General features: G+C 34.5%; 1 protein-coding gene across 4 annotated transcripts in view; it reads left to right on the plus strand.

The window, feature by feature from the left end:
• Nucleotides 1-21,424, plus strand: part of POLK (DNA polymerase kappa) — an 80,001-nt gene that overhangs the window by 693 nt on the left and 57,884 nt on the right. For 2 of the 4 annotated variants that reach the window (XM_059418086.1, XM_059418089.1), the window contains exon 2: nucleotides 13,262-13,444. The exons of 1 other annotated variant lie outside the window; for it this stretch is intronic. The gene's annotated coding sequence lies outside the window, so the exon portion shown is untranslated. Of the gene's footprint in view, nucleotides 1-4,601; nucleotides 4,731-13,261; nucleotides 13,445-21,424 lie in introns of all 4 variants that reach the window. One more of the 4 variants, XM_059418087.1, reaches the window with a different exon arrangement.

Genomic DNA, 21,424 nt, shown 5'->3' on the forward strand with positions numbered 1-21,424 from the left:
CCCGCGTTTGGAGGAAGAATTCTCAGCCCCTTCTCACCAGAGCAATCACTTCCTATTGTTGGATTTAGTGTTCATTTTGTTGATAGTACTTTTGAAGATGTCAGAGAATAAATAACGTTTGAAGAATTTTTAAAGTAAAATGAGAATGTGAAATGGTAGACTGGAGTTTATTCTAAGTTGTCAATGAGTACCTTCCCGAAAGCCGGGTTAACCATCTCTACGGACCTGTGTCTCTGAGAAATAGGAAAGGTTGTGGAGTAGAAACTTCATTGCGTAAGAAAACCCAAAATGCAATAGTCTTACTGAATAGTAAGAGATTAGGCAATTCTAGTCTTTAAGACTAGAATTGAATTAGTAGAAAGAACGACAATAGAAGAGCTAATGGATCTTTGTCTATTTTTGCATAAATTATTGGGATAATTTTTATTGTGAGATCTTTAATTTGTAACTTCCGTTCTTTCTCCTCTTGTTTGCTACTTTTACATCTTGTCAATTTCCTAATAATTGCCAACAACAAAATTCATTATTAAAGGTTAGAAAGGGTACCTGTGTACTGTAGTACATGGAGAATAGGAGTGAAATTTTGAGTATGAGGGAAAAGGCACAGTGGCCAGAAATAACTCTGGTAGCCATGGAGGTCAATTTAACTGGGATTTTCAGGGAAAAAAAAAACAAAATGATTGGTCATGTCTCTGAGAAGTACCTACGATATCTTTTTGTTTCCTTAAATTGATGCTTATGCATGCTGAATTTGTTGTAAATAGGTTACAGATCATTTTTCCAGTGTGAAATCAAGTAGTAATTCATAATAGAAAGCCATTCAGATGAATAAAACTTGAGATAATGCTTTTGAAAATACTTTGACAACATGTTAACACATAATCCCAGGTTTGTCGTTCAAAAGAGAAAACGGAAGAAACCCACTTATGCATATTTTCCTCTTTATTGAATTACTAAATTATATCTTTAGAATTTTGAATAGTGTAACAATTTTTACTTTCCCTTTGGTTATCTAATATGATTAGATGTAATATTTGATTCTTGGTTTTAAAAGGACATTAGTCTTAAGGAAATGATTGTGAATTGTTGAGAAATCAACTTCATAATGTGATTTAGAATCATGGGAGCATAGTATATGTTTATATTAAAATTGAACTTTCCGTTGTCTTTTACACATTTCTAAGTTGTGTGTGGTTGCAACCACCAGCACTTACATCTCTGAGGTTCCCACCTAGTAGGAAATTGCTTCACTGTAGCAGTCTGTTTCTAGCTATAGGGTTGAGGGAGAGGGCATTCTGAGAAAAAAATCATTTAACATACATGAAGATCCCATGATAAATGTTAAAATGAATATTTTAGACTGTATATATTATTTTGCTTCCTAGAATGTAAGTCCCATGCAGGCAAGAATTTAAATTTTTTTCATCCATTTTTTCCATAACTTTTTTCTATCCTTAGTCCCTAGAATAGTGCTCAGCATATAGAAGGCATTCAATATAATTGGTATTATATTTCTATCTTTCAATTAATTTAATGAACATATAATTTGCAAGATACTTTGCTGATGACTGGGTGATTTTAAGATACTAAAAAGTTAAAAGGGGGCCATAGGGAGCTCTGCCTTGCAGGAGGTTATAACAGAAAACAAGGTTAAGCAAAGTACAAATGTTACTTTAATAGCTGAGCTAGTGTTTGAAAGAAGGTAACCTTTTTTCCTACCCCTTGACAGTGACAAACCCTGTTCTCTAACCCTCTTACCTAATCCTCCTCCTGGATCTTTATAGGCCACTTGCCGCAGGTCTTTTCAGTTAAAAACAATGGCTACTTAGAATTCTAAAGAAGAAAGGATTGTCCTTGTTTGCTTATCTTTCCACCACGTTATAAAAATTATTCAAAATAATATAACTTAGTAGATTTTTATGACTTGCTACTGTGTTTATAACATTCATCGAGTTCCCTAAATGAAGTTCAGAAATTTAAAAAATGTGAAAGCTTCTCTTAAAGCCTCTCTGCCTTTTCCAATTTAACCAGAACTACGTGTCCCTTTAAATGCTTTGTTTCCCCTGTTTTGAATACTAACTGATGATACTAGCTTCTCTTCAATGTTCCTGTGAGACCTGTTCAAGAACTGCCACTATGATGATTCATGTGAGTTCAGAGTGAGCAAGCAGATAGTCCCTGGGTGTGAATCTTAGCTGACTTCATCCTTAATAATCACATGGATTTGGATGTGTATTTAATAAATACTAACTTTAATAAATAACATTATTAGTTAACCAGTTGCTTTTTATTATCTATATCCCCAAAGTCATGCTGTTAAATGCATTTGTAAATGAATATTTGTATATCAAAATGGATATTCATTTGTATGGTGGTGAATGCATCTATGTTCATGTCTGAACATGTAAACACTAGTTTCAGAAATGTAAAGGACTACAAGAAACTTGTATGTTTTCATCTTTTGTGATGTTATAAGGAATTATTGAAAATACCCTTACAAGTGTATTCACAAAACTGGATATAGTGTGTAAAGTGGATACAGGAATATCGAGTATTCCTCGATACTTCGATTGCTCCCCTTAGTATCTTGATCTTTTGTGTTGGTGCAGAAAAAAAAAAAAAAAGATTGTATTTTACCTATCCATGATCAGCATTTGGCATGCTTATCTTCCAAATAAATGGTTTTCAGTTAAACTGAGATCTTAACAGGTATATTCTTATTTAGTGTAAGCAAGCCAAGTGTACTAGTCTATGAATGAACTTTAAAGGATTGTCAACTTTCTAAAAGAAAAAGGTAAGTGATTCAGCCAGCAAAATCAAGTGTACTCAATAAATTTAAAAAAAATAATTACAAAAAAAAATCAAGTGTATTCAAGAATAGCAGAGGAATTGCAATTTGGGACAAGCAAACCTTGGTGAACCAAGGGCAAATCCAGAGAACAGAGGAGAGCTTCAATTTATAGAGGAAAGGTGGAAGTCTGGAGGGGTTATTTTGAACAAAAGTTCATTGAAAGAAAATGAGAGTTGGAAGTGGTGGTAGCCTCTCATTGGCTTCAGGAAAGGGCAGCTTGCTATTAGCACCAAAAGGTCATCTTCCTTCTTCCTTCAGGACTGTTCAAGTTATGATGAGTGGTCAGTATTTGAGAGCCCTCTCTTCAGGGTTTTCCAACTCCAGTTTTACTTGAGGTTTCCTTAACGTATTTTCACATTTCCACCCTTTGATAAAGATCTTTCTTTAAAAGCAGTGCTGATCACGAGTTGGGTCATCTGTTCCTTATTAGAATAATTTTTGTCCCTCTGTGCCAGGAAGGGCCTTTCTAGGTGTCATGTTCCACATTGGAGGGAAGTACACAGATTGGAAATTGTTAAGGCAGCATTTGAATAAGGAGAAGGTAGGATGGAGAACTCTTCAGGCATTTCCATCGAAAGTCTGTATCTTACTGAAATTTTAAATATTGGAGATCCCCTGTAGAGTACACCAAAGTTTCTACAAAGGTTTGAAAGGCAACAGGTATAAAACCTAAAAATAATACTAAGTAAGTTGGGAAGAATAATGACCCTGTTTGTGTATTCTAAATTAGCCCAAACCTGAAGACAACCAGCTAACAAGATCAAGGACCAAAGACAGGTAGATTTTTTTGTAGTCAATATGCTTGCTCTCTGGGTTTTTCTACTTCTCCAGAGGAATTTATCTATATGCAACAGGTGGTGTTTGCTATTGCATAAAAATCTTGTTCAACAAGTAGGTAATCAAGGGCTATGTGATTATCCAAAACAACTTTAATGAGATATGTGATCATTGTTGACCTACTATTGCCTTAGTGCTGGAATCAGCAAGTTTTCCCAGTCCCAGAGAGAGATTCCTAATCATTCATTTCCTGGCATGAACACCCACCAATGGGATAAGCGCCCTTATGATGGAGGCAAATCTGAGTAATGTATAACTCCTGGGAGTTCCCATTTAAGGCAGCAATGAAGGTTTGTTGCAGAAGACCAATGGGAGGAAGAGTAAAAGGCTTCAGATTTATTGTGGATGTCCATGGGCTAAGTATTGGCCTCCAGTCTGACAGCTGTGTAAACATTGGGCAATGAATGGCCACTTGCCACAGGCAGATAAAACCAGGTTGTGCACGCAAGACTCCTGCAAGAGTTTGATTAATAGTGCTGTTAGTTGGGATTATTCAATTGGCCCTTTGAACCAAGTGTCAGTGGTGTTTGGGGAATAATTAGGGAGAAACTATCCTGTTCTATGGACTTTATTCTTGAAGGGTATACAGAGGGGGCTTGTTTTATTACAAGGGAGCTGACCTAAAGTAGTAAACAGGAAACCGTATAGGCAGAATAAATGTGGTTAGTTGCTCTGAGAGTTATGATAGGGGAGAGCTCAAAGCAAAGTACAGGAAAACCTGGTTGTAGAAGTTTGACTCTGTAAGAAATATCTGGAGGGATGTGGGTACGGTTAGTGGTCATGGAGATGAAGGAAGATTTTGCTATGGGGAAGACTAAAGGGTTGCAACTCCTGTAGACAGATCCAACAATCAGAAAGTTTTCCCCTTTCTTCAAGAGATTGGGAAATTCTAATGAGGGCATTGTCTCTCCAGGATAGACAAGGAGAAAATGAGGTGAGAAAATGCTGAAAGAAGAGAATAAACAGGCCTGATCCTGTCATCTTGGAGAGGCTGTCTGCTTCAGTGTCCTATGCTTCATTTCCTGGAAATCTTCAATTTAAGGTCAGCTGTTGATATGCAGGTCCAGCCAGGGTTTGGAGCTTTCTTTAGATGAGACACATGAATCTGGAAGTCAACTCTTGGAGTTTAGTGGCCCAAGGATGGCCCGTAACTCTTGATAAGGGCCTTTCCATTGAGCTTGAAGAGAACCTTTTTGGAGATGTCTTTTCCAAGAAATGAAATCTGCAGGTTGCAGCGCATGGTGTTGCAGGACTTCATCTCCCAGGAGTGTGCTGTGGGAAGATTGCCATACTAGAGCATGATTATTTTTGAGGGATGTGATTCAGCCTTTGCAATACTGAAATATATCTTCTTTTATTACGTGTGTCTGAAGGAAGCTAGAGATACAGAGCACTCAGTAATTGTTTCAAAGTGTGAGAGTTTACGAGTTCTGAAGGGGTGGATCTGAGATTTAGTACCATCAGCGATACTTTTGGCTGAGGGAGTTGGACGATTTCCACAAATTTTGCCAGTTGAATTTTGATGATGCTTTTGGTTGGTTTGCTTGTTCTAAACACTGAGGATGGTAACAATGAAAATGCTGTAGAAATGGCCAAACAGCTCAGACTTGCTGTAATATTTGACCAGCAAAATGGGTTCCCCAGTCACTGTGGAGCTCAGGAGGGGTTCCTCCCATAGGGATGAATTTTTCCAATAGGATTTTAGCTATTGAAGAAGGAGTAGCTTATCTATGTGGAAAGGATCCAAACTAGAGGGAAAACATACAAATCATTAAGGAAACATATTTGTATTCATGAGATAGATGTATCTGAAGAGAGACCATTTAGAAGACCTCAGATAGTCCTTTGGGCAATTTAAAGTGCCCAGGAGCAGTGTGAACAGGTTTCTTGAATTGTTTTTTGGTGAGGCCTGCTTGCTATTACTGGACAAAGGGGAAACCTTCTTCCAGCTGGACTATGCAACCTTTCACAAGTGGTACATGCATGATAGTCCTCCCTTCATGGCTTCCTTAGCACATTTTCAGAGGATCTATCAGATTTTTTGAGTAACAGAACAAACTTTTGCACTTGGTAAAAAAACAAAACAAAACAAAACAAAAAAACAAAAACTGGTCATAAAATCTGGTTGAATAAAAACCTTGTAGTTAATCTCACCAGATTATGTGCATTCTTTACATACGATTGGTCCCCATAGCCAGATAGCTATGAAATTTCTCCTTCCTACATATGCTTTACTGGTTTCTTTCTCCTCATCTCTCCCTTTCCCCTGCATTACTATTGTTTATATGTATTATATGTAACTAACGCCTGTTAATATTTTCCCTCTTGTATTCCTTGCCTACCATAGCAGTCATTGGCAGCAGTGATGGGACAAACAGAAGAAGGAGTAGGTGAGAAATAGTGAGAAGCTGGGAGAAAAATAATCTGTAATGGAACCTCCCATTCTGTTTTAATTGACTCATAGGAATAGAGAAGGAAAGCTAATGTTATTGCTATTCTTAATTCTTACTTCAATCCTGTTTCCTGTCTCAGTATCCCAAGAGCCCCCTAATCCTTTCACATTTTTTCAGGCCCTGTGATTGCTCTTATCTTCCTGGTCTCAGATCTAGGCTTGATGTCTTCTTCCTACATCTTAATCTCATATTTTTGTTTTCCTCCAAGGGGAATAATTATGATTCTAAATGATGAGTAGCATTAAGTTAGGTTATTCCTGTTATGGAGATGGATATTTAAGTAGGCACTGCCAATAATTGCTTTCCTTGCTTTCTTTTTTCTTTCTTCTGTTTTCTAACCACCCACACTCCATTTGGATCAAAACACTTTTATTAACATCAATTATTATTTTATTATGTTCATACTGCTAGGTCTTATTCTGTTACTCTGATTCCTAAGGTGACTTTGCATGTATCTCTTGGATTCCCTTGTTTATTGATCTTTAACATTTTTAACTCAAGGACAACTGTATGGGGTGTGGGGGTAACTCACTGATACCTTTTTGTACTGCATGTTGCTACTTAGGAAAATGTCACATCACATAGAATGTTCTAACATTTGGCAGTAAAACAGTGATTTTAGAGACAGAATTTATAGAGCTACTTTTTTTTTTTTTTTTAATCTTGTTTCCTGTTGTATAGAGGAGGGCCAAGCCAGGCATGTTCCAAGCAGAAATATTCTTTCTTACTATTGAATAAAATTGAAATTGTATTCCATTATCTTTGATTTATATCTGTTTGTTGTTGTGGGATAAAAACTTGTCAGGAGTGGTTAGTATTTCATAGATTTCACTATAACAGTAAGAAATCCCTTAGTCTAAAAAGTACACAGTACACATTCATAATAGATGAATAGTGCTATTAATATCCACTGCATGTACACTTTCTTTCTGTTTTTAACCCTCAAGCTTTTGAGTTTCTAAATTTTAACCTCTTTAACTTACATTGAGAAATTCGCTTTTCAATATGTTGAAATCCTACTGTATAAGCAGTGTGGTATTTTTAAATATTGGTAGGATCCTCATAATGGTTATTTTGTAAATGTGTTTTGCTTCCTGTTTTTCTCCCCAGCCCCTTCATTGTTTCACTTTTACTGTAATTTCAGATCCTCTTCTCCTTAGTCAAGTAAGCTGAGAAATACTGTCATAGAACTATACATGATGTTATGGTGATACAGTTTATGAATATACAGTTTATGTTCATCCTCATTTAAGGTATTTATTAAGACTTCCTATGTGATTGTCCTGTAGGGTGCTATAAAAATAGGAGATCTATACCACATGTTTCATAGATTCATTGCTATCCAGCATTGTACTGTCTAGGAATAAAGGTAATAATTAAGTGTGTAACAATATTGATATGTTTTTAACAGTGCCAGTATTATTAAAGAACAAGTAAAGATTTAAATTGCCTGTCACATAGTAAGTGTTCAGTAAATATCTAAGGAGGAATGGAGTAAGTTTATGTGGTTGGTGATTGAAGAGAAGCTGTAGGGGCTCCCGGGTGGCTCAGTGGGTTAACGCCTCTTTCTTTGGCTCTGATCATGATCCCAGGGTCCTGGGATGGAGCCCCACATCAGGCTTTCTGCTCAGCAGGGAGCCTGCTTCCTCCTCTCTCTCTCTCTGCCTGCCTCTCTGCCTACTCCTGATCTCTATCTGTCAAATAAATAAATAAAATATTTTAAAATAAGTAAATAAATAAAGAGAAGCTATAGGAACTGCAATTAACAAGGCTCAGGAGAAAAAATTACTAACAGGTTAAAACTAATGAGAGACTAAAGAACCAAATTCCAGCATGGCTTTTTGTAAGGAGTAAGTATCATTTGTTAAGAACCTACTCAATATTAGACATTGCTTTAGGTTTATTATGTTTGTTGTTCACGCGTCACAAAAATCCTGCAAAATAGACATCTTTATTTACATATAAAGAAATTAATGCTCAGAGAAGTTAACTGAATTGCCCAAAGTCGTAGCTAATTAATAGTCTAGCTAGGACTTTGAAACTCAGAGACTTATAATATGTACTTTCAATATATATAAAGTTGATTTTAGACTCAAAAAACAAAAGCAAAGACAACTATTATCCTGAAATGATTAAACTTTTGAGAATCTGTTAGAGCCTGATAACATTCTGGGTATGTTGCATAGTTTCTCTTTAGTTTGAAGTTTTTCTTTTTTTTTTTTTTTTTTAAAGATTTTATTTATTTATTTGACAGAGAGAAATCACAAGTAGATGGAGAGACAGGCAGAGAGAGAGAGAGAGAGGGAAGCAGGCTCCCTGCCGAGCAGAGAGCCCGATGCGGGACTCGATCCCAGGACCCTGAGATCATGACCCGAGCCGAAGGCAGCGGCTTAACCCACTGAGCCACCCAGGAGCCCTGAAGTTTTTCTTTTGAAGAAAATTTATCCACATACATTTTTAAGCTGCAGTAGTATATTATAGAGACAGTTTCCGGACTTATCTGTGATAACTAAAGGGGTATGCTAGCAAGTCTATGTTTTAATTATCTATAGATAATTTAAGTGATTTCTTTTGCAATTATTCTTTTATCTAATGTTGATAAAGGAATTATGTATTGATTTAACTCTTTGTATAAGAGTATATCTCAGAAAAAATAGTCATTTGTATCTATCATTTTATTTTTTATATTTTTGAGTAATTTTATGAATAATCTTGAGAAGTAACAAGAGATGATGAACAACAACTTCATTAGGGATTGCAATAAAAATTGAATCTTAGCAAATTTTTATTCTATATTTTTCTAAAGTGAGTAATGAATGTCCTTTGAAAGCGAGTAGCTACTCTTCAATTTTTATGCATGATCCTGGATCTTTCCATCTTATAAATAAAGCTTCCAGGTATAATATGCATCTTTAATAGATTCTAGCTTATCATTATGTCTGGTTCTTTATCTTTGCTTATAACATCAAAATGCAGTAATATTGAAAACTTTGATATCTCATAATCTTGTTAAAGAGAAGACATCTATTTTCTTTCCTCCATAATTATAAAATATTTTCATTCTTATATTTTAAACACCCTTAGAAATACAAGTCCAATAAGGTTTTCATTTCTACATCATCTATTTCCTTCCTTTTCCCTTTATATACACATCTGCCTTAGACATTTGCTGACTTACAAGCCATATTAAGTAACTTTTAGTGCATAAATATCATAAACTGTCATATGTCCTGTTAACAAAATGGGATGTTCCAAGTTCTTGTTGCAAAATACTCTGTGATGAATTCCTTCCTGTTGAATGACTAACTGGATGGGAATGCCATATTTGCTTTTCTTACAAATTCATTCTTTACTCATTGATTCTTAAATTTGAGAAGATATGTATTTGAGTCATCTGAAAATTCATACTCTTAGATTTTGTTTTCAAGATCAACTTCATTATTATGGTCAAGAGTGCAATTAGTTTCTTTATACTCATCTTCTTATTTGTTTAATAATTATGAAACTCTTCTGTCAGTTTTCTTATCTTTGCCAGTATGGGCAGAAAGTGAAAAATTCAGAACTTTCAACTGTGTTTAGCTTTCATTAAAAACTTTCATCATTGAAAGCTACCAAAACCCAACCCCTTGCAAAAATAGTGTATAATAGTATATATTATCTATATTTTTCTTATACTTTTCCTTCAAAGATGTGATACTGTGGGCAACACAATTAGAAAACTGAAGGATGATATAATAGTGATAATTTATTTCACTGCCAGGTCATCTTTCTGATGATTCCATTATTTTTCTTTCTTATTATTTTATCTTTTAGCATAAATGTTTAATAATTCCTAGGATAATGAAATAGCAAAATATTCAAGATATAAGAAAGTAAGTTCCCTAAGATACCATAATGTATCTTTCATTCATTTATAAAGGGATCACTATAATGTATCTTCAATCTGTAAGAATCTAATCCATATAGAAATTGTAAGATAGAGTGAATTTTATTCTGTTAAAAATTTAATATTTTGTTCATTGGAAGGTTTCTAAGAAAAAATAAGGTATGAAATATCTGTGCTTACAATAAAGTTGCTCGAAGAAGAAACTAAAACTAAAACTGAGTCTAATAGATTCTTTTAAGCCAAAGGTTAATTAACTGTGTTCCTTAATCTTTCTTTTATAACCAGCCACAAACTAGTTTGTATTTCCTTCTCCTATCTCAAGTTATGGGTTAGCCATTTTAATTCCAAAATAATAATAATTTGATCAAATAAAGCATTCATCCTAAAGATTCCAAAGTACTTGATTAAAGATCAAAGTATGTATACTACTAGTTAATTTATCTTTATACAATCCAGTGAAATTTTTGCATTAAAATAGGTGTATAAAAAATCATTTATAAAGTATTTAATATTTGCCCATTGAGAATAGTTAATGATAAAATATTGACAGAAGTTTTAGTTTTTTGCATAGGAAAAGCATGGCAATCATGGGATCCCATCGTAACAAGCATTTCATAGTAGAACCACACTGTATAAATCATGATCTGGGAGAATTATCAAAAACCAAAGTGAAGTCAAAGTGATTGGTGCCCTATATGTAGAAATATTTTCTTTTGCCCTCAAGCAGACCTGTGAAAAATCTATGAAAAAATGCTAATAAATTCCAGAGATGAAGGTCTTTTCTAAAAAAAAAACTTTACTTCTTTCTAGTGATTATTGTTACTTTTTTATGGGGTGAAACCGAAACTATTTTGTGATTAAGATTAATATATGATACTGCAGTCAGAAGTTTAACAGGTGCATAATTTAAACAGATTTTATTATTCACATTCTTGACAAAAGGGTCAGGATATTTTTAAGGCTCAGGAAGTGTTTTTTCCCTTCCTCCCTGAGGGTAATTTTGGGGGAAAATGTAAATGTATGCAATATGAGATAGGAGAGGTTGAGAAGAGCACTGCTGCTGTATGTCAAGGACAGAGAAAACTTTCATATCTTTAAAAGGACAGATGAAGAGGAAGTAGAAGTAAGGGAAGGTGTTCATGGAAAATACAGGAACCTAGAGTAGCTCTTTCTTTTGGGGAGGGGGGATTGTGCCTGGGTACATCATAGCCAAACTGAGGAAAACCAAAAATGAAGAGAAAAACTTGAAAACAGTCAGAAAGAAATGACACATCACATACAGGGAACAACAGTATGAACTATCATAATCTTAACAATTATGGAAGCTAGAAAAGAGTGGAGCAACATCTTTAAACAACTGAAAGAAAAAAAAAAAAAGCCTGTCAAATTTATATCTGATTAAAGTATCTTTCAATAATTAAAAAAATAAGATAAGCCTGCTGGCATCTTCATTATATATTTAGCATACTGATTAAGGAATGTGGGCTCTGGAGCCAGAATCTTCTATTTTAATTTCAGCTTGGACACCTCTGGGTGATCCTCGGTGAATTACATAAATTCTCTAAGATTCAATTTCTTTATGTATTTTACCAATATATACTTTAGTGAGATAATATATAAATTAGTGAGTAATCATGAGAGAATGCTTTTTAAACACTTAGTACCTGCTTAACATAAAGAAGTTGTTTGAAAATGTTATCATTTATTTATATGTATTTTTAACAATGTGGCCAACCTTTATGGAATTTCATACTTTTTATTTGCATCTTCCTCACCCCGTCTCCCACATTTAGAGAGGTTGGATATATTTTGAAAAAGGAAGAAACCACTGACAGTATTGTAAAGAAATCACTTCGGCTGCTACTTTGACTTGTACAGAGACCAGATTTAGGAAGTTTTCATTTTCAGAGAAGATTCTTTCTTTCTTTCTTTCTATATTTTGTTTATTCAAAAGATTTTATTTATTTGACAGAGAGAGGGAAAGCACAATCAAGGGGAGTGACAGGGAGAGGGAGAAGCAGGCTCCTTGCTGAGCAGGAAGCCCATTGTGGAGCTCGATCCCAGGACCCCAGGATCATGACCTGAGCTGAAGGCAGCCACTTAACCGACTGAGCCACTTAGGCTCCTCAGAAAATTCTTTTTTTTTTTTTTTAATAATGTTTTCCCTTTGTTTTATGTTGGCTTTAGGCAGAAATTAATTTTTATTGGTATTATTACATAAGACAGTCCCTGGTAGAAGTGAACTCTTTGTTTTAGATGCCATGATTATTTAATATATTACCCTTTGGTTCACTAGAAAGGTCTGCAGATCGTTCCCAAATACATTTTAGTACAGTCTGAACGGACATCATATTTTAATAATTTTATTTTCATTTCCTCGTCATTATCTCATATTCTTCATTCAGAGACTTCTTAGGCTTTTAGAGAGTTTTCAAAATCATGATATCATCTAAAAATAAGGTTAGGCCATAAATTTTGTTTTATATTACAGCAATAAATGATTTTATCTATTATTTATACCACCTTCACATTCCATGAAATCTACAAAAAAAAAAAAAAAACTACTGTTCCTTCTTTTTTGGTAAGATTTCAGTAATTTTTTATTTTACCTTCTTTGTATTTATCATGTAATGGCTAAGCATGAGGGTTTTGAAGCTAGGCCTAAAATACAGTCTCAAATTCACCAATTATTATTTTATCTAAGGTACATCTAAGTCTTCACACCATCGTTTCCTCATTTCTTAGGAAAATTAAATAGAATTATACACGTAAAACACTGTAAGATCCAAATGTTACTTTTTATAGTTACTGCATTTAAAAAGACTTCACTGAGGTATTACCATTAATTTTATTATTTTCTGTATATTAATTTGCCCATCATTCATTCATTCAACATTTATTTTTTAAGTAACAAGCTCAGTGGCCTAGCACTATACCAGGTATTGCCCTCTTGAAATTTGTATTTTAGCTTTATTAAGTACTACAAAAAAAACTTGCCTTTTTTTTCTTGTACACACTCTAGCAGAAAAATGTATTTGGCATAAAAGTTATTCAGTTGATTAGTTTACTAGTATATGTAAAATTTTCACCTTTGTTCAAACAACAGTATTACTAATCTTTAGGATACAACTGTTTTCTAGCAGTGTTACTCAAACTTTGGTCTCTGTACAGTGCTGATCCATAAAGAGATAATTATAGAATTTAAAAGTAAGCTATTAATTTATTATCTAACAGTTTTAGTAGATCAAGGATCCCAGCATGGCTTAACTAGATGTCTCTGGATCATGAGGTTGCAGTCAAGCTGTTATCTAACGCTGCAGTTTCATCTGAAGACTGGACTGGAAGAGGATCTGCTTCCAAACGCACTCACATGGACCTTCTGTCAGGCTGCCTCACATAGCAGCTGGTTTCCCCAGAGTGAGTAATCGAAGTTGAGAATGAGAACATCTAAGATGGAAGTCACCACCTTCTTTCATAACCCATTTTCTTGTGTGACATCCCATCATCCTGCTTCTGCTTCTTCTATTTGTAAGAAGTGTTTCACTTGATTATATATTATGGTATTCATTTGTTGTAACTTTTTCTTTATTTTCTTACCATCTATGAAGTATTTTTAAAGGTAATTATTTTAGTAGTATTAAGAAATGCATATTTCATTTGTATGGGACACGTCGGTGGTTCAATTCGTTAAGAATCTGCCTTACGTTCAGGTCATGATCTCGGGGTCCTGGGATTGAGCTCCAGCTCTGAGTTAGGCTCCCTATTTAGTGGGGAGCCTGCTTCTCCCTCTTCCTCTGCCGCTCCTCCAGCTTGTGTTGTCTTGCTCAATCAGTCTCTCTTTCAAATAAATAAATTGTTGTTTTTTTTTTTTTAAAGAAATGCATGGGGCGCCTGGGTGGCTCAGCGGGTTAAGCCTCTGCCTTTGGCTCAGGTCATGATCTCAGAGTCCTGGGATCAAGCCCGGCATCATCGGGCTTTCTGCTCAGTGGGGAGCCTGCCTCCCCCTCTCTCTGCCTGCCTCTCTGCCTACTTGTGATCTCTCTGTCAAATAAATAAAACCTTTTAAAAAAATAAAAATAAGTGCATATTTCATTTGTGGGTTAAATTATGTTTCTTAGTATATTTGGCAGTATAGAAATGAGTAATTCTTTTCTTTAAGATCTTATTTATTTGAGTGAGAAAGACAGAGGTAGTGACAGAGAGTACAAATGGGGAGGAGAGGAAGAAGCAGACTCCCCACTGAGCAGGGAGCCCCAAACGCATTAGGTAAGTGGTTTTGGCAAAAATATTAACTTAAGAGGTCTTACAAATATGCTAGAGCCATTATGGTTTAAAATTCTGAAATCTGAGAAATTCAAGCTCTTACAAAGCTTTGATAATGATGAATATTTTAATCTTTTAAAAATTGTAATCATATAGTGAGAAGCCAGATTTTAAAGCCCAAAACTAGGTTGCTATTATTCTTAGCTTCAGGTCTTTGAGTAAAGGAGGTAACAAGCTATATGGTTGTAATCTCTGCTGAAATAAATGGATTTCAGCATCTACTTTGACTCCTCACCCTTTGAGTTCTGGTTGGGATGAGAAAAATATTTCCAACAATTACTAGATTAGAAATTTTTAAAAAAAATTTCCAGGACACTGCGGCATGGAATTCATTTTCCTTTTTTATTTTATTATTTTTTAAAAGATTTTATTTATTTATTTGACAGAGACACAGCAAGAGAGGGAACATAAGCAGGAGGAGTGGAGAGGGAGAAGCAGGCTTCCTGCTAAGCAGGGAGCCTGATGTGGGGCTTGATCCCAGGATCGCAGGACCACGACCTGAGCCAAAGGCAGATGTTTAATGACTGAGCCACCCAGGCACCCCCATTTTCCTTTTTATAAATAAAATTATGGTGTCCTCCAGAGGTAGAGAATTATCTTGCTTACCTGTGAGATTATATACATAACACAAGTACATTTTTAGATTAAGGGATTATATTAAGGGATTAAAATTATCTGTTAATATAAACATTTAGCATGTATTTACATTTTTAAAATGTACATGTTCTAAAGTAGAGCTCTAGAGATTATTTGGGGGATATTCTGGATATAATTTAAACTCTTACTCTGATGGGTACCTGGGTGGCTTAGTTGGTTTAGCATCTGACTCTTGGTTTGAGCTCAGACCATGATCTCAGGGTTCTGGGTTGGAGTTCTGCCTTGGGCTCCACACTCTGCTTGAGAATTCTCTCCCTCTACCCCTCTTCTTGCCTATCTGTGCACTCTCTCTCTCTCTCAAATGAATAAATAAATCTTCAAAAATAAATAAATTTAAAAAAATAAACTCCTATGGTAGACTAATTAGAGCTATAGGAAACCTAAGAAATCAGCAGTACTGGATCATGAAATAATATCATAAACAATATCAAGAAAACACTAGACCAGTGTAGCAGAGGGATAATTGAAAGCATCATTTCCAGGATAATAAAATAAAATAATATGTACAACTTTATTATTAAATATTATTCTTCTAATAATGTAGGATGTAGTATAGTGATAAATACTATAATAGCTCAATTTCCTATTAGTAGTATAACCCCACCTATTATCCTGGCTTCATATGTAATTTTATATTAAAAGTAACACTAGAGATTGTAGAACTTAAAAAAAAAAAATCAGTACCAAAAAGGTAACTACAGGAGGACCCTTTTCTCTTTTTCTAAAAACATATGTTTTCAACTGTCCCTTTAAATTTATGTATTTTACTGTATACCTCAACTAAAACAACATTAGTCTGTACAGTATCAGTCTATGTAAGTGAATATTTTTGCTGACTTGATCTAATAATACCCAAAGAAAGAACATAATACCCAAAGAAAGAACCTCTCAGTATACTTCCTTCGTGTTAATGAATCAACATTCTCGGAAATAGTCAACTTCTATAAGACATAAAGTTAATTTTTCACAATTGTTAAATATCCTGAGTGCCCTTATTTCAGAGTGTAAACAAAGTCATCATTGTTAAAGGTTCTGGAAGACTTTACCAAATATGTGACTCATCATCAACATAGAAACTTAACACACTGAGCTTTGGAGAATTTACATTGAATTGACATATTAATTAATGTGTTTTGCATCAGGATATTTTTCATTCTGTACTAAAGAAGCAGATAGTTTCAATTATTTATTATATAAAGGTGAATTTTATATGTCTCTAGGTTTAGATAGAGTGTAGGCTTTTTAAGAGCCTTCTATCCCATTCTTCTTCATTGGAATAAATTAAATGAATAGAAAGCTCAGGAAGGAAAAAGGCAATCAAAGAGAATATATACATAGTTCTCTCAAAAACTTTATATCCTTGGTGAAAACTTGTGTTTGCTTTTAGCATACATCCCTGTGGTTTGGGATCTGTAGAGTTACATTATTTCTATTATTTCTCTCAGTGATACATATACATTTAAAATCTTTCAAATAATTCATTCTGAAATAATTTTGAATTTTTTGTACATCTTATTTTGCAAAGATATTAAAAACTAAAGCCAGAAATACAAAGTTGCATCCATGCCCTCATTCCTATCATATAAAAATTTTGTGCATGTAGTTTGAGTACATGTGGTCACACAGGTGTGTGTAAAATAATGGGAGGGGGGAACGTAGAAAATCTTAAAACTTTGGGGTTGTGATTTTTGTTTTCTTAAAAATTTAAAAATATTTTTATAATAATAAATGAAAAATTTTTAGTCAGGCATTAACTGGGAAATTAAAACTAGGATAATATTAATTCATAGCATTTAAATGTAGATAGTAAAAACATTTAATCACAGCCTGAAGTTTTATTTAATCTGTTTAATCTGTTCAAACAAACATGTTAAATATTTGAACATTTAGAGGATAAAAAATAATATTTGTCCTTAAGAAATATACAGGTTTTTCTGGAAGGATTTTTGGGTTTGGTTATTTATAGTGTGTTAGAAATAGGAAGCAAGCCTCCACCTAGGACCTTACTGTAATTTAGTTTTTTTAGTTTAGTTTTCCTTGTCCTCTTTCCCCCCACCTTTCCTCTCCACCTTCTCTCCTTTATCTCTCTTACTATCCTTAGTGTGTTTTACATATTTTCTGATAGATTAATTCCGGGTTATTTTGGTCAATGTGCCAATCACTTGTGATATTGTTTACATAGTTTTGTGAGCTTTTTATAGGTAGGAGAAATCCTAGCACTCTAAAACGTCTTCCTCAGAACTCCTGCTGAAAAAAATCTAATTTTCCATCCTTACTACCATCAAAAACAAAGGTTGGCCTTATATTTTTTTAAGTGGTAGCCTGAATAGTTACTGTTAGAATGAGACTGGGTAGAATTTGAATATTTTCAGAGAAAATGTGCTTTTAAACCAATATACTAAACCACAAGAACGCAAGTTCTTTCCTTTGCGTTGTGTAACCATTTGTGCTTTTGAGTTGAAGTGAAACAGACTGTCTTTGTAGTATCAAGCTATAAAAATGTTTTATTTTCATTTTCATAATCATAGGACAAATACCTTATTGGGAGCAAAACAAAACTCGTCCATGTGATCCATGAACTTTGGCTTTTTCTTGAGGATGCTTATAGCGATTTTTTTTTCCTTCCAAGTTTCTGTATCTTGAAGAGAGAGAAGTAAGGAAAATCAGACTAGTGATTTTCACAGCTCTGGAAATTTGGCTTAACTTTAATAATTAACTATTGATTGAGAGTTTATTATACCCCAGATGCCACTAGGCACTTACATTATTACTTCCCTCACAAAGCCATTTAAAGTAATATTAAATTTCACTTCCCTGAAAAATACTTTGTGATAACCTTTTGTGCAACTTTTGTGAATATTATGTGATCATCTCTGCTGGGAGCTAGCTCTCCATTTCAGTTTATGGATTTCTAAAGAAATTTAGTCAGAACTAATGGGGAGAACAGAGATAACCAGGCTAATGAAAGATTCTAGAAATTTGTAAATAACCGAAACACTAACCAATAAAAACAAAAGCAGGCTCACCATGGGGACATAAATGATAGTACTAAAACAAACTCATAGGAATTCAAGTATATTAAAACTTAGTATGTTTTATTAACTTTGTCCAATAATTTTTAGTAGATTTAGATATAATTGAAAAATATTAAATCAAAAAAATTAAACAAGGCAATTTAATTTCCCAAAGAATAAATATGAGCTAGAATCTTTTGAGTATTGATGGGACTTAGCAAGCATTCTAACATGTAAAATCAAAATTCTCTTATATTTTAATATAACTCCCAAAAGCTTTAATCATTTTAACTATCAAATATCTTAGGAAAATAAAGTTTATAAAATCAACTCATATACCTGTTATTACATATTTAATGTTGAAATGAGGAAAAACTACAAGTATTTTTAAATTAGTTTATTATTTATTATATTAAATTTATATATAAATTTATTTATTATATTAAAATTATTTTAAAATTATTAACTTTAGAAAAGTAGTTTTAGTCACAATCTTTTAATATAGCTGTGTAATCTTGCTATGTGAATAAGAGAACGAAAAAATTATATAAACTGAGTTCAGTCATTCAGCAGATTATTGAGCACCTACTCTCTGCCAAGTACTGTTTGAGGCTTTTGGGATATATCAGTTAAAACAAATAAAAAGCAATGTTCCCTGCCCTGTTGGAACTTCCATATTCACAGGAGAGATAGATGATAAGCATAACAAGTAAACCTATGTTTATTACTATGTTAGGAAATGATAAGGGCTATAAAAACATGGGGCATTGGGAAGAGGGGGGTGGGAGGTATTACTCAAGCTGCAATTTAAATAAGGAGGTCAGGGTAAATCCGCATTGAGAAGGTAACATTTAAGCAAACACTTGAAGGGAGTTTAGTCAAAAGAATAACTAGCTGAAGAACCCTAAAGGAGAGAGTTCAAGGTTAGAACATGCCTACCAGATTTGAGGAACAGCGAAGAGACCAGTGTGCCTGGAGAGTAGTGAGCAAGGGGAAGAGTATTAGGTAAGAGGGTAGACAGGTAACAGGTAATTGGAATCCAGATTCCGTTGGGATTTTGGCTTTTATTCCGGAGTAAGTTTAGTGTGCCATTGTACAGTTTTCAACGAAGAGTGGTGTGACTCCGCTTGTGATTTAGAAGAATCAGTTGGGCCATTGTGTTGATAACTGAAGATATGGAGGGCAGAAACAGACTATATGAGTCTGTTGCATTAATCCAGACAAGAGATTATGGTGATTCAGACTAGAGTGAAAACAATGACAGTACACAAGTGGTTAAATTCAGAGTATATTTTGAAATCAGAGTTCATAGGATTTGCTGACAATTTGGATGTGGGGTGTGTGAGAAAGAGGGAGCTCAAGAATGATGACAAGGTTATTTGCATGAGCAATTGGAAGGGAATGGTGTTGCCATGAACTGAGATGAGGCTCAGGGCTGCATCCAAGTGGAACTGGTTTGAGGGATGGAGGCAGATGACAAGACTGGTTTTGGACATGGTAAATTTAGGATGCCAGATGGGCATTTGGACTGCAGCTATAAAGTTGGAAGTCATTAACATGTAGAGGATAGTTAACTTATCCTCATGAAACTAGACATAAATGATGTGGTAACTGAGCGTCAACAAGACAGGAAGGTAGCTGAAAACTAACTTTACCTATCACAACTTTGACTGGTACCAGCATTGCTGGTAATAACCCAGTTCTTCTGATCTAATTTGGGAACAAAAGCAATACTTCTCAGAGTTTTGGGGCCAATATATTCTTTATGAAATAATACACATTCAATAAATATTGCTTTCCCTTTCATACATTTCATCATTTAAAGGACAAGGCAGCTTGGGGAGCCTGGGTGGCACAGTCAGTTGAGTGTCTGACCCTTGGTTTCAATTTAAGTCATGATCATCATGTCATGAGATCGAGCCCCAAGATGGGCTCTGTGCTGAGCACAGAGTCTGCCTGAGATTATCTTGGGAGAGATTATCTCTCCTCTCCTTCTGCCCCTCCCATTCATGCTCTCTTTCTCTCAAATAAATAAATCTTTAAAAATAAATAAAAGACAAGGCAACTTAAATGTAATATGTCTGCATTCAGCCTCTTAACTCTTCAGTAGTGTTGGTTTGGGGGAAATATGAATGAATTACATTCACCAGTCTTATTAGAAAATGTTAAGTAATTGGGCTACTAAAGCATAACACAAAATGTAGGGTGCTGTTTGGCTGAATGTGATAGTTGGGGAGAAAAGTCAAATGATAAAAACAGAAAACTAGTCTATATTCTCTTGGACACTGGGAAATAATAGCACCAATGATACAGAATCTGTCAAACAAGTAAAATATTTAAGAACTTTAAGATTTTTATTTATTTATTTGACAGAGAAAGATCACAAGCAGGCAGAGAAAGAGGAGGAAGCAGGCTCCCTGCTGAGCAGAGAGCCTGATGCGGGGCTTGATCCGAGGACCCTGGGACCATAACCTGAGATCAAGGCAGAGGCTTTAACCCACTGAGCCACCCAGGTGCCACAAGAACTTTAGATAGTAATGGGCACATTGGACTAACCTGAGCATGCCTTAAAAAATTCTGATATCTGGATCCTACCCCCGACCTTCTGATTTATTTATCTCGTATGTGGAATCAACTAACAACAACAACAACCTGAACTCATAGATGCAGAGAACAGTTGGTAATTACTAGAGGTGGGGTGGGGTAGGTGGCATGGGTAAAGGTGGTCAAAAGGTACAAACTTCCAGCTATCAAATAAATAAATTATGGGGGTTTAATGTATTGGATGGTGACTATAGTTAATACTGTATCATATATTTGTAAGTTGCGAAGAGATCTTAAAACTTCTCATCACAAGAAAAGACATTGTGTAAATATGTGTGGTGATGGATGTCAACCTAAAAAAAAAAAAAAAGGAAAAGAAAAGATCCTTAAGACAGCAGAGAATAAACAGAATAAATGAGCCCTCTCTAAATCATGCAAATAAATCCCTGGCATAATTTATTCTTAGATGCATGGCAGCTGTTCACCTGGTCATTTCTTCGTAGCATAAGTGGGCTCAAATTGGAGACAGCTGTGATGTTATGGCAACTGTATTAGCTTGGAGTAAGAAGACTTGGATTCACACCAGTTCTTTTGCTCATTAGCAGACTTAGGATGGCCAATTCCCTTAACCTTCTTGAAACTCCAATTTCTATCTCCATAGAATGAGAATAACCAAATCTGTCTTGCATGGTTACTATAAATATTTTAAAAAGCTAAATATGGGAAAGTAAATGATAAAGAACTATTTAAAGATATTAAAGAATTATTATACAAAAGGATTTTTCTTAACTTCAGAAGTCACATAACAGTATAAAATGCAATAATGTCCTAGAAGTCAACAGATTTCTTTTTTTTTTTT

The sequence above is a fragment of the Mustela nigripes genome, chromosome 12 (genome assembly GCF_022355385.1).
Source record: "Mustela nigripes isolate SB6536 chromosome 12, MUSNIG.SB6536, whole genome shotgun sequence".
Taxonomy (NCBI): domain Eukaryota; kingdom Metazoa; phylum Chordata; class Mammalia; order Carnivora; family Mustelidae; genus Mustela; species Mustela nigripes.